Below are 13,474 nucleotides of genomic sequence, written 5' to 3'. Positions count from 1 at the left end.
CTTAGGTATAAAAGTTAAAGAAAAGACAGTTGCATAATCCCATACCTCCTTCAACGTCATGAAAATTGAATAAACATAATTAGAGTCATAATCTCACACATCCCCTAGAAAAACAAACTTTGTCAAACAAACTCTATAGGTAAACCAAGTCAGGTAACAAATTAAACTACATTTAGAGGACTCCAAATAGACTGATTGAGGAGGAGGATTTATATGTTACCAAGGAATCAGGGAGAGTTGAGATTTTTCCTCTAGCTTCTTGTGTAAGGGATGTTAAGGCTCTAAAATTTTTTTTATATTCCATGGCATAGCTTTTGTTCTGGTGGTGTTAATATTAAGACAGATTTTGTTAATCAAAGATTTCAGAAGGAATGTTCTTGAGTCTTGAATAATAAAAGGAAAAATTAAAAAAAACTCCCATGACAGATATCACCCTATTTTCCACAAAATGAATTTGGACCTTGAAGCACCAAACGGAAGAGAGACTACAAGAAGATTTTTCCTAAACTGAAATTACCTTGATTTTGTATACCCTAAGGACAAGTTGACCTGAGAATAAAGGAAATTGATATGATCACCCCAGGCCCCCAAGTATGGGGTGTTATATGCTGATATTGGGATCACACCATCACAGTTCATTGACTCAAAGAGGTATCTTCATTTTGGTGTAATCATTGTCTTCTCCATAAACCTTCATATCTAATAAGTTGCTTGATCTTGTCAACTCTACTGCCATAAAATATCTCCTCTTCCTCCTCTTTTATTCACACAACCATCACCTTTTCACCCAGACCATTATTATTTCATCTGGATTGACCTCCCTGTGATAGTAATGGAATGTGGAGATTCCCCTGTATTGGGCTTGGTTTTCAAATTGATTGTGTTAAAACCCAGAGCTTGTTAATACCACCTGTGGGATGGACTTGTTGATGTGAAAAGAAAGTCCTGAACTGGGAGGAGCTGATGACGTAGATTTGGAGAGACAAGAGAGAGGCGGAAGACCTTTTTTTTGGAAGCAGCACCTCGTGGGCAGAGAGAGAGACTAAGAGAATTGCTGGTTGCCGCTTTGAATTGCCCTGGACTTTTGAGACCTGCCCCCTGAGCTGCCAAGGACTGAGGAGACATGGCTGTTTTGCTGGTACTTTGTCTGTCTGTTTTGATGTTCTTTTGCCAGATTTGTCCACTGGTGAAAGACAGTCCTGTTGTTGAAGAAGTCCTGGAACCTGGCTTTTGGTTAAGAAGCCCTGAGACTGTTCTGCACACAGAGAGTGAATACTGTCCACTGGTGAAGGACAGTGCTGTTGTTGCAGGGGTCTGGAGACTGTCCTGCAGACAGAATGAATACTGTCCACTGGTGAAGGACAGTGCTGTTGTTGCAGGGGTCTGGGAGCCTTTCTGTTGGTTCAGAAGCCCTGAAGAAGGATTTTCTTGTTGTATGTTTACAGAAATCCTGGGAGAGGGCTTTGCTAATGTGTTCAGGGGTTCTAGGACTGTTCTACAGACAGAAGATGAATTCATGAAGGGACTGGCAATGTATCTTATGGCCTTGCTAAGCCTTGTCTCCCCAGGAACTAAGATTGCTGAGAACTTGCCTCATGTCAAGATGAAGAAAAGACCTCAATTTGGGTATTAAGTGCTGGGCTTAAACTTTATGTAACTCTGGGGTAGATTCAATTGTGATCCAGGGGTGGGGAACTTTTGACCTTTTTGTGTTCTATGGTTGAGCAAATGAATGTATTTTACTTATGTTTGGAAACTAATCTCCATTTGAGAAGAGGGGTTTTGTGGTGGACTAAATGAAGGTATAGCCTAGGGGTGGAGTAGTATTTAGAACAGGGACTTTGTAATTGATTGAATGATTGGAAAGTCCTGGGGTGGGGTAGTCCTTGGAGATTATTTAATCACATTTAGTAAATGCTGTATTTGGAATGATGTCATGTTTTGATCTTCTCTGTTCTTGGTTGGTCACTGAATAAAATGGAGAGAACCTATGCTGGTATTCTGAACCTGGGAAGTTGCCTTTCCTTGGTGTTACAGTACACTCCCTTCCTCCAATGTCTCTGGTCTCCAGTGATTTGTCCACATTGCAGTTACGTTAATAATTCCTAAAGCACAGGTCTGATCATGTCATTTCTCAGCTCCAAAAATTTTCAGTGGCACACTGTTGCCTCTGAAATAAATATAAGTTTTTCATGCTCCCAATAAAATGTATCATATACAATAAGCCAATCCATCAGCAAACATTTATTGAGCACTTAGTGTGTGGCAGGAATTGTACTAAGTACTGTAAGTCATGGAATAAGTCAAGAACTCTTTGTTTCATTCAGATTTGTCTCCCTACTGTTTCCCTAAGTATGCCTTATGCACTTTGTAGGCCTGAAAGTGTTATACAAATGTCAATTATTTCTTTTTTCCTTTTAGTAGTAAGGTTCATCCAGAAAAAGGATTAAATCAACTAGATTTGGTCTCTGCCTACTACAATGCTCTGCATACTGTAGCAACCTAATAGATGTTTATTGAATTGAATGAAAAAAAACAGCTATAAGGAATGTTATCAAAAAAGAAAAATCTTTATCCAGTAAAGAAATCTTATCCAGCTCCCTCATTTTACAGATTAAGAAATGGTAGCCTAGAGAGATCAAGAGAATTTTCCAAAGTCATACAGTTAGAAAACTGGATTTGAACTCTGGTCTTTGACACAAAATCCAATGTTCTTTTCCCTTCACCATACCACAACCATTAACAATATCTGCCATTTACAAAGCCCTTCAAGATTTACCAAGTGCATCGGATGTTTGCTCTTATTTGTCAGTCATAACCACGTGAGATTAGGACTTCCATTTAAAGTTTCAGAGACTATTATAAGACTTGTGGTCACACGGTTTATATTAAGTTAAGGAAGCAGGATATCAATCCCATTCTCTCCAAACTTCTAATTCAGCTCTCTACTTACTACCTTATTTTGTCTCTCAGTAAAGTGAATCATCAGACCCAATCATTATCTGTGTTTGTGACTGTCACTATCCATTTTGATATGGGATATTTCATTTATAAAAATATCATGAAAAATTGAAGCTAATCATTTTTTTTCAAGAACCTTTTGACAATTTCTATATATACCTGGATATAATTTCAGATATCCTGGTATGTTGCAAAATGATTTTGGAGTCACTGGTCCACTTCACATGGAGTTCTGACAAGGTCACCTCTGACTCATGGTACCTTTATTCCCCATGATCAATATCTGTCAATTTGGTTCAGCTAGGGCTTTTCATTCCCAGCATTTCACAGTGAGGTGTATATGTGTGTGTTGTTGTTCAGTTGTTTCAGTCTTGTGTGACTCTTTTTGTAACCCCCATTTGGGGTTTTCTTAGCAAAGATACTGGAATGTTTTGCCATGTCCTTCTCCATCTCACTTTACAAATGAAGAAACTGAAGCAAATAAGATTAAGTGATTTGGCTAGGGTCACAGCTAGTAGGTGTCTGAGGTCACATTCAAACTCAGGTTTTCCTGACTCCAGGTTGGGTACTTTACCTGCTGTGCCATCCATCTAATTGTCTACGTGTGTGTGTGTGTGTGTGTGACAGATTTTAGTTCCCTGAATTGACCACAATTTCCATATTGTCTGTGTTTACAATTTTCTAGAAAATTGTCATTTGAGGTTGAAACTTTCATTGTACAGCTTCTTGGAAGATTAAACTGTTTTGGAAACAATGAGAAGTCAATGAATTTGCCAATCTTTGCTCTTTGACAATAAATCCCAAATGTGTTCCTTTCCTCCTTCCCCACACCCCTCCAGTGCTGCACTTTACTGCTATGTAAAAATCAGTGGTGCTACAAATGCTCTCTGGAGTGGCTCTTCAAAAGAAATATCTGTCTATGTTTGAATCTACTCCATCTGGGACTATTTTGACAAAGTTGATTTGAATATGTCCAGTTGGACAACTTGGTAACTTGTAGAAAAAGAGAAAGCATTCCAGAAATCACACACTTCTAACTGTTAAGTTGAGCCTTTTAATTTAATTCTCAACCCTTTTAAATGCATAACCCAAGGGCTGCTTTTCTCTTCCTTTCTTTTTGTATTTGCTTTCCCTGGGCTTCAAAAGGAGCTTCTGTTGAGATCAGCTTAGTAGGAAATAGAATAAGAACAGAAAACGTCCTTGAGGACATTATTTGTACACTTCCTACAAGGTGCACCTCCCAGAGGTGCTCACAGCCAGCCTGGGAGATAGATACCTGTGGTAGAAACCCATTGAATATACCCCCTTTCCTATTCTCTCTCTTTGGCAGCAGAGCCAGGAATCCGCATGTACATGTACTTAAAGGGAATAGTTAAAGTTATGTTTAGATCAGGTATTCTTAACCTGAAAGTCCTGAATAGATTTTGAAGGGTCTGAAATAGGCTAGGAATAAAATTACATCTTTATTTCAATGTATTTTTTCTTTGTAATTCTGTATATTTTATTTTAAACATTAAAAAAAACCATAATTTCAAGGAATCCATAAGCTTTAATAAGACTGCCAAAGGATTCTTGACATGAAATATTTTTTGATAATTAAAAAAACTATATTATGTCTTTCTTGACCCTTTTCTTCATTCCCCCAGTAAAACAAATACATTCTCCTGTTCCTTGTGAATTTTAGAACCAAAGAATGTCTTCTGCCTCTTCCTGTTCTGAGACATAAAGTTAGCATTCCCTGGGAGAAAAATAAGAAAAACCATGTCAGTATTTTATAAGTCAAAGTCACTTATTTTGAAATAGAATTCTGTCTAGCCCCTGATGTTCAGTTTAAAATTATTTTCTTGTCCAAACGATAATTGGAACACCCCTTAAATATGAAAAGCAACTGTATCGTTTGGTCTTTTTGCTTCCAACAACCCATGAGGATATGAATATAACAGAAATTTTGAAAAATTGGCTATCATAAATTTAAACATACCTCAACAGCACAGTAATTCCAGGATGGCCACAAACATACTCATACATTTTGACAGAACTGAGTAAATGTTCCAAATACCAGGTAACTTGGAAAATCAAGAATAGAAAATTACTCACCTGGGACCATTTGTCCTACAAAAGTGCAGTTAACCTTGTCCCCAAAAGCTTTAAGGATCTGGGACATCTCTTATTAGGGAGGCAAAGGTGGGTAGAGTTTGTCTATTTCAAACCCTCCAATTGCACAGACAGAATTTGTGTTTCAAATGGGATTTCAGTGAATAAAGAACAAAAAAGGCATTACCTGAAGAGGTTGGTTCTTGTTATTTGACAAGATCTTTCTTTTAGTATAGAGATGCTTGGAGAAATAATAAAAAAGTAAAGGGCTCTTAGTGAGATCAGGACAGATGATATATATTTGAATCATAGAAAATAGAATGGGTTGGAGCATGAGAAAAAAGACCACAGAAAGAAAGGAGAAAGGAAAGGTAAAGAATGTCTAAAGCCTGGTCTTTGTTATGTATTCATTAAATCAAGCATCTCTTTATGATATTTTACCTTCAATTCAACAAATTCAACTATCATTTATTAAACATCTACTATAGGTAAGACACTGTTTGAGAGATTGGAGAAAATAGGATAATTATTGATTTGTAATGTCTACAATTATTCAAAGTGCTTCCCTTGCAACACCCTGGTGACCTACCTTGGTGAAGTAGGTAGTATGTATACACACATACACATGCAAACACATTTCCTCATTTTGCAGAGAACTATTGCTAGGTCATAAGTCTTTTGGTAGGTATGTTTTATTTGACTATGTGTTTTCTTTCTTACATCTCTGTTCCATGGAAGCTTAGATTCTTGGGACACATATTGTCCTTCATATCTTGGGGACAGTAGATGAGCTATTATGTAAAGAAGACCCTTTCTAATCCCATGTTAATTACAATTATGTACAATTCCATGTAAATACAATTACAATTGCTATTGAAAGTAACAATATTGAAAATTATTTTTTCTTAAAAAAAGTTACTTTTAAGCAATGGAGGTAGCATTGTATTGTGGAACAATATAATGGAATGAATAAACTAAATAGGAGTTGTGGTTTTTTTTCCCCCCAAAAATGTTCTCCTTCTGGGATAAAAGGTCTGGGTAAAACTCTGTAATAATGCATTTCAACAGTGGTGTTACAAGTATGATGTGCTCACACTGTGAGGAGGCCCAGGGGATGCAGGAAATACTAAGTTGGTATATTTTGGAAGCATGGCATAGGAGAAAGGCAAAAATGTGGAGAAGTATAGTAGAGACAATGCTGGATTTGGAATCAGGGACTACTGAGTTCAAATCTCCATGCCCCAGGGCAAGTCACTTAACACCTCAGAACTTCAATTTGCTCATCTCTAAAATGGAGACAATAATATCTATAATACTCACTTCTTCCCAGTGTTATGAGGATCAAATGAAAAAATACATTTCAATTTTCAAAGTGCTATCCAGAGTTGTTCCACAAGTCTTAGTACAACTTTAGTCATTCATCAGTTACTTTTGTAACACTGTATACAAAGAACAAATACTAGGAAGCATATTGGTTTGGGAGTCAAGGATCCAATTCAAATCACAACTCTATCACTAAGGGTGACCTTGAACAATCATCTTTTGGTGCCTCTGGTTCTTCATATGTTGAATGTGCACATTAGAAAGGATGATCTCTAAGCCCCCCATTCAAGCTTTAACAATCTAGGAAGAGAGAAATCAAAAGCTAAGATTCATGAAATTGGGATCTGATGAGGCAAGAGTGGATAGGGAGAGTCTGAAAACTGGGTCTTGAGCTGGCTAGGTTGCTGAGGCTGTCTTGGTCTCTGACCTATTACCCAGGTGGAAAGTTATTGCAGCAAGAGACATAAATGGAGGGGAAAGGACAGGTTGGTCTTTTTGATAAAAATTGTTCTGCAGTGGATTCTCTAGAGCCGGTGGTGTTAGCTTAAGATTTTATGATGCCATTCCTCCAGTTCAACCATAGCAAAAAAAACAACCAAACAAAAACTAGGTAAGCTTAGTACAATCTATAACCCCAAGGTATCTATAATATCATACCTAGTCATCCAGCCTATGTCTAAAGTTGAGCCTTCAAGGAAGCTATTATTAATTTCCAGTTCCTTTTTCTACTGACCCTCTTGTGACATGATTTTCTTTGGATATTCTTTTGATGGGGGGGGTCTTTTTATTTTCATTTTCAGCTCCAAATTATCTCTCTTCCTCTAGTTATCCCTCCCCCACCCATTGAGAAGGCAAGACACAAGATACCCGTTATCATAAGAAGGCATACAAAATACATTTCCACATTAGGTATGTTACCAAAAAAAGGCAAGAAAAGCAAAGAAAGAGAAAAAAAATAAATGCTTCAAACTGCACTTGTGTCCATATGTTCTCTCTCTGGATGGGGATAGCATTTTTCATCACGAGTTCTTTGGAATTGTCTTTGAAATTTAATTTGGATCATTGTATTGATTGGAGGTGTTGCTGGCTTTTTCTGAACATTTTTCAGTTTATTATTCAACCAGTGTACTCTGAGTTCCTTAAGTGCAGGACTGGTGTTGTGTCAAGGATTGGTGGTATGTTTTTTTTTTTTGTGGGGGTGGGAGGACTTTCATCATTAGCACAAGTGTCTGGCACATAGGGGGTACGTAATAAATGCTTACTGAGTGATTGATCATGAAAGTCCTTATAAAACTATAGTATTCAGAACTAACTACAATAGATTAAGCATAGAGATCCTATGCTTTCCTTATTTCTGAAATCTATGCTTCTCTTAATGGAGCTTTTTTTGGCTGCTGTATCATTTTGTTAACTCATATCATATTTGCATCCCACTAAAACCCTCAGATTCTTTTCAGCACACACACACACACACATACACACACACACATATTTCCAGAAGCTCAGGAGACCCCTTTTTTCACACTCACTTCTGAAATACAATTGTTTCTTGGGGTGGGGTTAAGGGTGTTGTTCTGGTCAATGTCTACATCTAATACTATTACCTGTTGTCATTGTGTGCATTTGGAGGGGAAAGAGAAAAGGTGACCCTAGCACCTTTCAAAAGATAATAATGGATATGAAATATCTGACCAGTTCATTTGCCCTCTGATACAGATATCTTTGGGGAAAATTTCTTCATATAAAATCATAAAGTTCCTCCTCCCCTCAGCTCCCTTGATATTCTGATTCTATCAATCCTGCCTTTGTCAAAAAATATAGTCAAAAATGAAATGTGATTCAACTTGACCACAACCAATTTTTTTTTATCTCACCTTCAGAACGTCCTTGAAGGTAATGTTCATGGATACTGACTTTTTGACATTTTGTTTATTAGGGATTTGACAATTCTGGTGCTTTGTTTTAATTCTCCATGAACTGAAAGCTTCCAAGAGGAGCTTGGAGAGGAATTGTAGCAGTTGTGGAGTGTTACAAACTGAAACAATGCTTTTAAATAAACAAATGGATGAATAAATGTGTGTTTCTGTAAATACACAGTACAAACACTGACATATATGTGCATATGCATAAATATAGAAATATGCACATGTATCTATAGAGATTCATCTATTATATATATCTATATCTATCTATCTATCTATCTATATATACATAATGTTGTTATTCTTCAGTCATTTCAGTCATGTCCAGCTCTTTGTGAACCCATTTGTGGTTTTCTTGGCAGAGATATTGGTTTTCCATTTCCTTCTCCAGCTCACTTTATAGATGAGGAAACTGAGGCAAGCAGGGTTAAGTGACTTGTCCAAGCTAACATAGTTAGAACTCCTTTGAATTCAGGTCTTCCTGACTCCAGGTCTAGTCCTCTATCCACTGTGCCACCTAGCTGCCCTGTACATGTATATGTGTATGTGTGTGTGTGTGTGTGTGTGTGTGTGTGTGTGTATAATTGGATTTTCTTGCTTCCAGAGTGAAGGCAGACCTTGGCTGCCCTAAAGGAGAAAAGATTTTTTTTCTCTGCTTCCATGGATGGACACTGACTGATAGCCCATAATCAGGTTAGACATATGATTTAATGAAATCAATGTTTGATTCTCATGAGGTCTTTTTATTATAGAAATCTAATTAGGAATTCAGCTTAATTGCTGAGTGTGGTATCAACTAATTCTCAGAACAGAGCCCATCAAAATTCTTAGTTTAAAAAAGCACCCCCAAACATTCACTCAACATACCCAAAGAAGCTCTTCTCAGAAAATTTGTGACAAATGAGATAAATTGCTACATGCTGTTAACCCAGGTGCCACCTTCCTCTCCCCCTAAAAAAAGATCCACTGCTTTTACCCTAAAAGATGATTTACCTGAAATTGTTTTTTTAGTACCACTTATGCATTCTACTGACTATTTCTAGTGCTATTTATTATTGCATTAGTCACCATTCTTAAGAGAGACAACTAACTAGTTACCACAACCCTGCACTGTTTGTTCTCTGGTTATCCTACTTATCTCCCTTCAACCATAAGATTGACTCCACTCTTGGGTCCTTTAGCTCTGAGAGTTGAGCTCATGGCTTATCTTGCTGAGGCCCAGATCATCCATGCCATTTCCCAGCCATCACCATGATATACCACCCAGAGCATATCTTGCCCTCTCCCTATTTTCACCATTTCTTTATGTGATAGTTGGTTTCCTTTAAGTCCCAACTAAAATCCCACCTTTTACTTTCTCCAACCCCTCTTAATTCCAATGCCTTCACTGTTAATTCCCCCCACCCATCCTGTGTAAAGCTTGCTTTGTATATATTTATTTGCATGTTGTCTCTCCTATTAGACTGTAAGCTCCTTGAAGGCAGGGACTCTCTTTTGCTTCTTTTTGTAAATTCAGTGCTTAGAACATGGGTGCTTAAGAAAGAAATATTGATTGATAGTTTGCTTGATATGCACCCATCTGAGGATTCCGTAGCATAGCTGCCCATGTTGAAGTTTGGTCAAAAGTTTGATATGTGAATTGGATTCCATCCCATTGGAGTATATAAGAACTCCCTGACTTAAAAACATCAGCGTTTCCATTTTAATGGACAATCTACAGCATACCAGATCTATGAATATTGTTTATTTCTCTGTGTTATACTGGGGCAGGAACATGCATTTCTGGAGAGTGGGGGGAAAGGGATAATCCAATTCTGTTACAAATTGTTTCTCTATGTGGTCATCACTTCCTTTTCTAAGTATTTATTAACCATCCTTTTAATGTATTTTCTCCATAGAAATACTGTTTGAGAGAGAATTTGTGTGAATCCCAAACTAGTCCATGAAAGTTTGTATAGCTCACAATATAGTTGAAAGATTATGGAAAGGACAGCAGGAAGGGGAAGAAAAAAGACAGGAGGACGGCATAAAAGTACAGGCATCAACTCAGAAGGGTAAATCAAGTTAGTTTTATAATAATAGTTTACAGTTATATAGTACTCAAAAGTTTAGATCCCTATGGAGTGACTATATAGGCATCTACCTTACAACAACCCAATAAATTATGTGTTTTTATGCTCAATTTATAAAGACAAATTATATTCTATATTTATAGAGAGTTTCCACATTAGGCATTTCCATATCAACAAAATCATAGGTTTTTGCTGTATTGACATGTTGACAAATGAGTCACAGAATGTCAAGCTTGGAAGGGGGCTAAGAAACCCATTAGAACAAACCATGCCTGAATAAGAATCCTCTATACCACATAGCCACCAACTGGTCACCTACCTTTTGCTTGAAGATGTCTAATGAGGGAAAACCCAGTATCTCCCAAGTTCAGTTATTACATTTTGAGAGGGTTCCAATGAATGGTTAGGAAGCTTTTTTACTTAAGTCAAGCTAAAATGTGCTTTGCAAATTCTGCCAATTGTTTCTTGTTCTGCCTTCTAGGACCAAACAGAAATTGAAGCAGAGAGTCAATCATGTAGCTAAGTAAGAAGTAGCATCTGTATTTAAACTTGGATCTCTTGACTCTAAACACAGTCTATTCAACCCCAACTTTCTCCTCCAATTTCAACTACATTGAGAGTAGATTAGACTTTTTTTAGGCTAGCAGGGAACCTAAGCACCAATTTTCTGACAAAATACATTGAGAGTATTACGCAGCTGGCTTACCAGCTTTGGTAAATTGGGAACTGCCCATACTTGATCCCTGATAAATGACAGTGAATGATGGGGTTTATATATTGATTAAGGTCTCTTGTCACCTGGAGCTTTTTCTCTTGTTTATATTGGATTAAAAAATTCCTTTGTTCAAAAGGAACCAACTTCCTTTATTTTTGTTGTTATTGCTGGGCAGTGTGGGCTGTTTGAGGCTGAATTTCAGTGTGTCATGGTGTTCCTTCTCCTAGGTAATATTTTAGGATCATTCACTTAGATTTATAAATGGTCAGGGTTGGAGCAATGATGATTGTATAATAAACAAGGTGATTAAGAGTGACAACCTTTAAAACTTTTGGAAACAAGACATTGTGGAACAGTCATTATGATCCTCATCACTACAATTCTCTCTCTCTCTCTCTCTCTCTGTCTCTCTCTCTCTCTCTTGTGCATGTGCATTTGTACACACACACACACTCACACACAGATGAGATGAACTTATACTTATTTTTCAGATGAGGGAACTAAGTCGTAGAGCTGTTAAGCAATAGACCCATTGTAATACAGATAGAAAATGTAACTAGGATGCATACTTGGGTCTTCTGGTTTGTTCATTAAGTCTTTCATTCACTTATTCAGTAAGCATTTATTAGGCACCTACTATACGCCAGGCACTGAGAAAAATTCTGGAGATTCAGAGATAAAAACAAAATAATATCTTCCCTCAAGGAGTATACGTTTTATTAAGGAAGAAAATATATAAGTAAATACAAGTGATATTTATATAAGGGAGAGGGAATGTGATGTTCTTCCTCTCCTCTGAGGTCTCTAAACAGTATGTTTATTTTTTTAACTTGCCCATTATTTGATCTCTTATTATATCTAGTTTTGTAGTGCTGAGTTACAGTGAGAGAAGTTGCATTTCTGGTGGAAAGAATCTCAAAATATCAAAATTGGAAGGGAACTTAGACCTTGAGCCAACCCAACTCACACCTCAATAAGAACTCCCTCTAATAGCACACAGAAGTTATCATTCAGTCATGGCTTGAATACTTCTAGTGAACAAGAACCTACATCTTTCTGAAAAAGCTCATTCCTTTTTTGGATCACTCTCCTTTTTATGTATTTTCCCCTCCCATTGAGTCTAAATCTGCTTCTCTGCATTTTATACCAATTGTTCCTGGTTCTGTTCTGTGTGACAAAGGACACATCTAATTGCTCTTTCATGTGACAGACCTCTAAATACTTGAAGATAGCCGTCGTTCCCTTCCCCCCTCCTCAGATTTTTTTTCCTATCTGTCTCATTTTTTCGACTGATCTCATATGTTACATTTTCTTGTTCCTTCACCTTGCTGGTGGCCCTCTTTGGTTACTTTCCAGATTATTGGTGTTCTTAAAATGGAATGCCCAGAACTGAACACAATAGTCCAGGTGTGGTTTGATGAGGGTAGAGGACAGTGGCACTATTACCTCCCTTAGGCTTTTCTTCCGATCACATTAGCTTTTTTTGGTTAGCATTTCCCACCATGACCTCATATTGAATTTGTGATCCACTAAAACTCCCTATACCTTTTCTCAGATGAATTGCTGTCTGGCCAAGCTTCTCCCATTGTATTCTTGTCGTTTTTTTTAATGCAACTGTAAACTCTGTATTGTTCCTATTAAACTTATTAGATTTGGCCCAACATCCTACCTAGTCATGATGTTTTTGTGTACTATGTCATCTGATGTGCTAACTATCCTTCCCATATATGTGCTGTATGAAAGATTGATTAACAGAGTGCTGGCCTTGGAGTCAGGAAGACCCAAATCCAGACATTTGCTAGCTGTCTGATCATTGCCAAGTCATTTAATGTCATTCAGACTTAGTTAGCCCATATGTAAAATGACAATAATAATGACATCCATTTCACTGAGTTATTATGAGAATCAATTACTATAAAATAGTAAAGGATTTTGCAAACCTGAAAGCCCTTATATAAATGCTAGCTATTTTCATTATTAATAAATGAGTTGATATATGTAATTTGCACGCCTTAAGTTGCTATATAAATGTTTGCTATGATTATTATTAGTAGTTTTATCAAAGTCACTGAAAAAGATGGCACAGGGCCAAGTGCAATCTCCAGTAACCTTAGAGACCTCCTTTCAAGTTGACATAGGGCCAGCAAGAAGTATTCTTTTTATCTGTCTGTTCCTAATCATTTGCTATTTACTATTGCTTAGTCCACGTGTCTTCATCTTGTCCACAAGAATAGGATGTGAAGATTTATGAACGGCTTTGTTAAAATTTAGAAAAGTTATTTCTGGACTATTCCCTTGATCTACCAATTTAGTAACTATCAAAAAAGAAAATAAGTTTAGTCTGGCATGATCTGTTCTTGACAAATCCATGCTGCACATCAATCCAT

At 37.1% G+C, this 13,474-nt stretch overlaps 1 protein-coding gene across 1 annotated transcript in view; it reads left to right on the top strand.

The window, feature by feature from the left end:
• The window catches only part of GRM1 (glutamate metabotropic receptor 1), a 294,731-nt gene that overhangs the window by 57,581 nt on the left and 223,676 nt on the right, over positions 1-13,474 (top strand). The window lies entirely within an intron of this gene.

This window comes from Petaurus breviceps, unplaced genomic scaffold (genome assembly GCF_028583685.1).
Source record: "Petaurus breviceps papuanus isolate PSGF00001 unplaced genomic scaffold, PetGlider_PUasm1.0 90784, whole genome shotgun sequence".
NCBI lineage: Eukaryota > Metazoa > Chordata > Mammalia > Diprotodontia > Petauridae > Petaurus > Petaurus breviceps.
The sequence above is the reverse complement of the archived record's forward strand: the minus strand, read 5'-3'. Positions and strand labels throughout refer to the sequence as shown.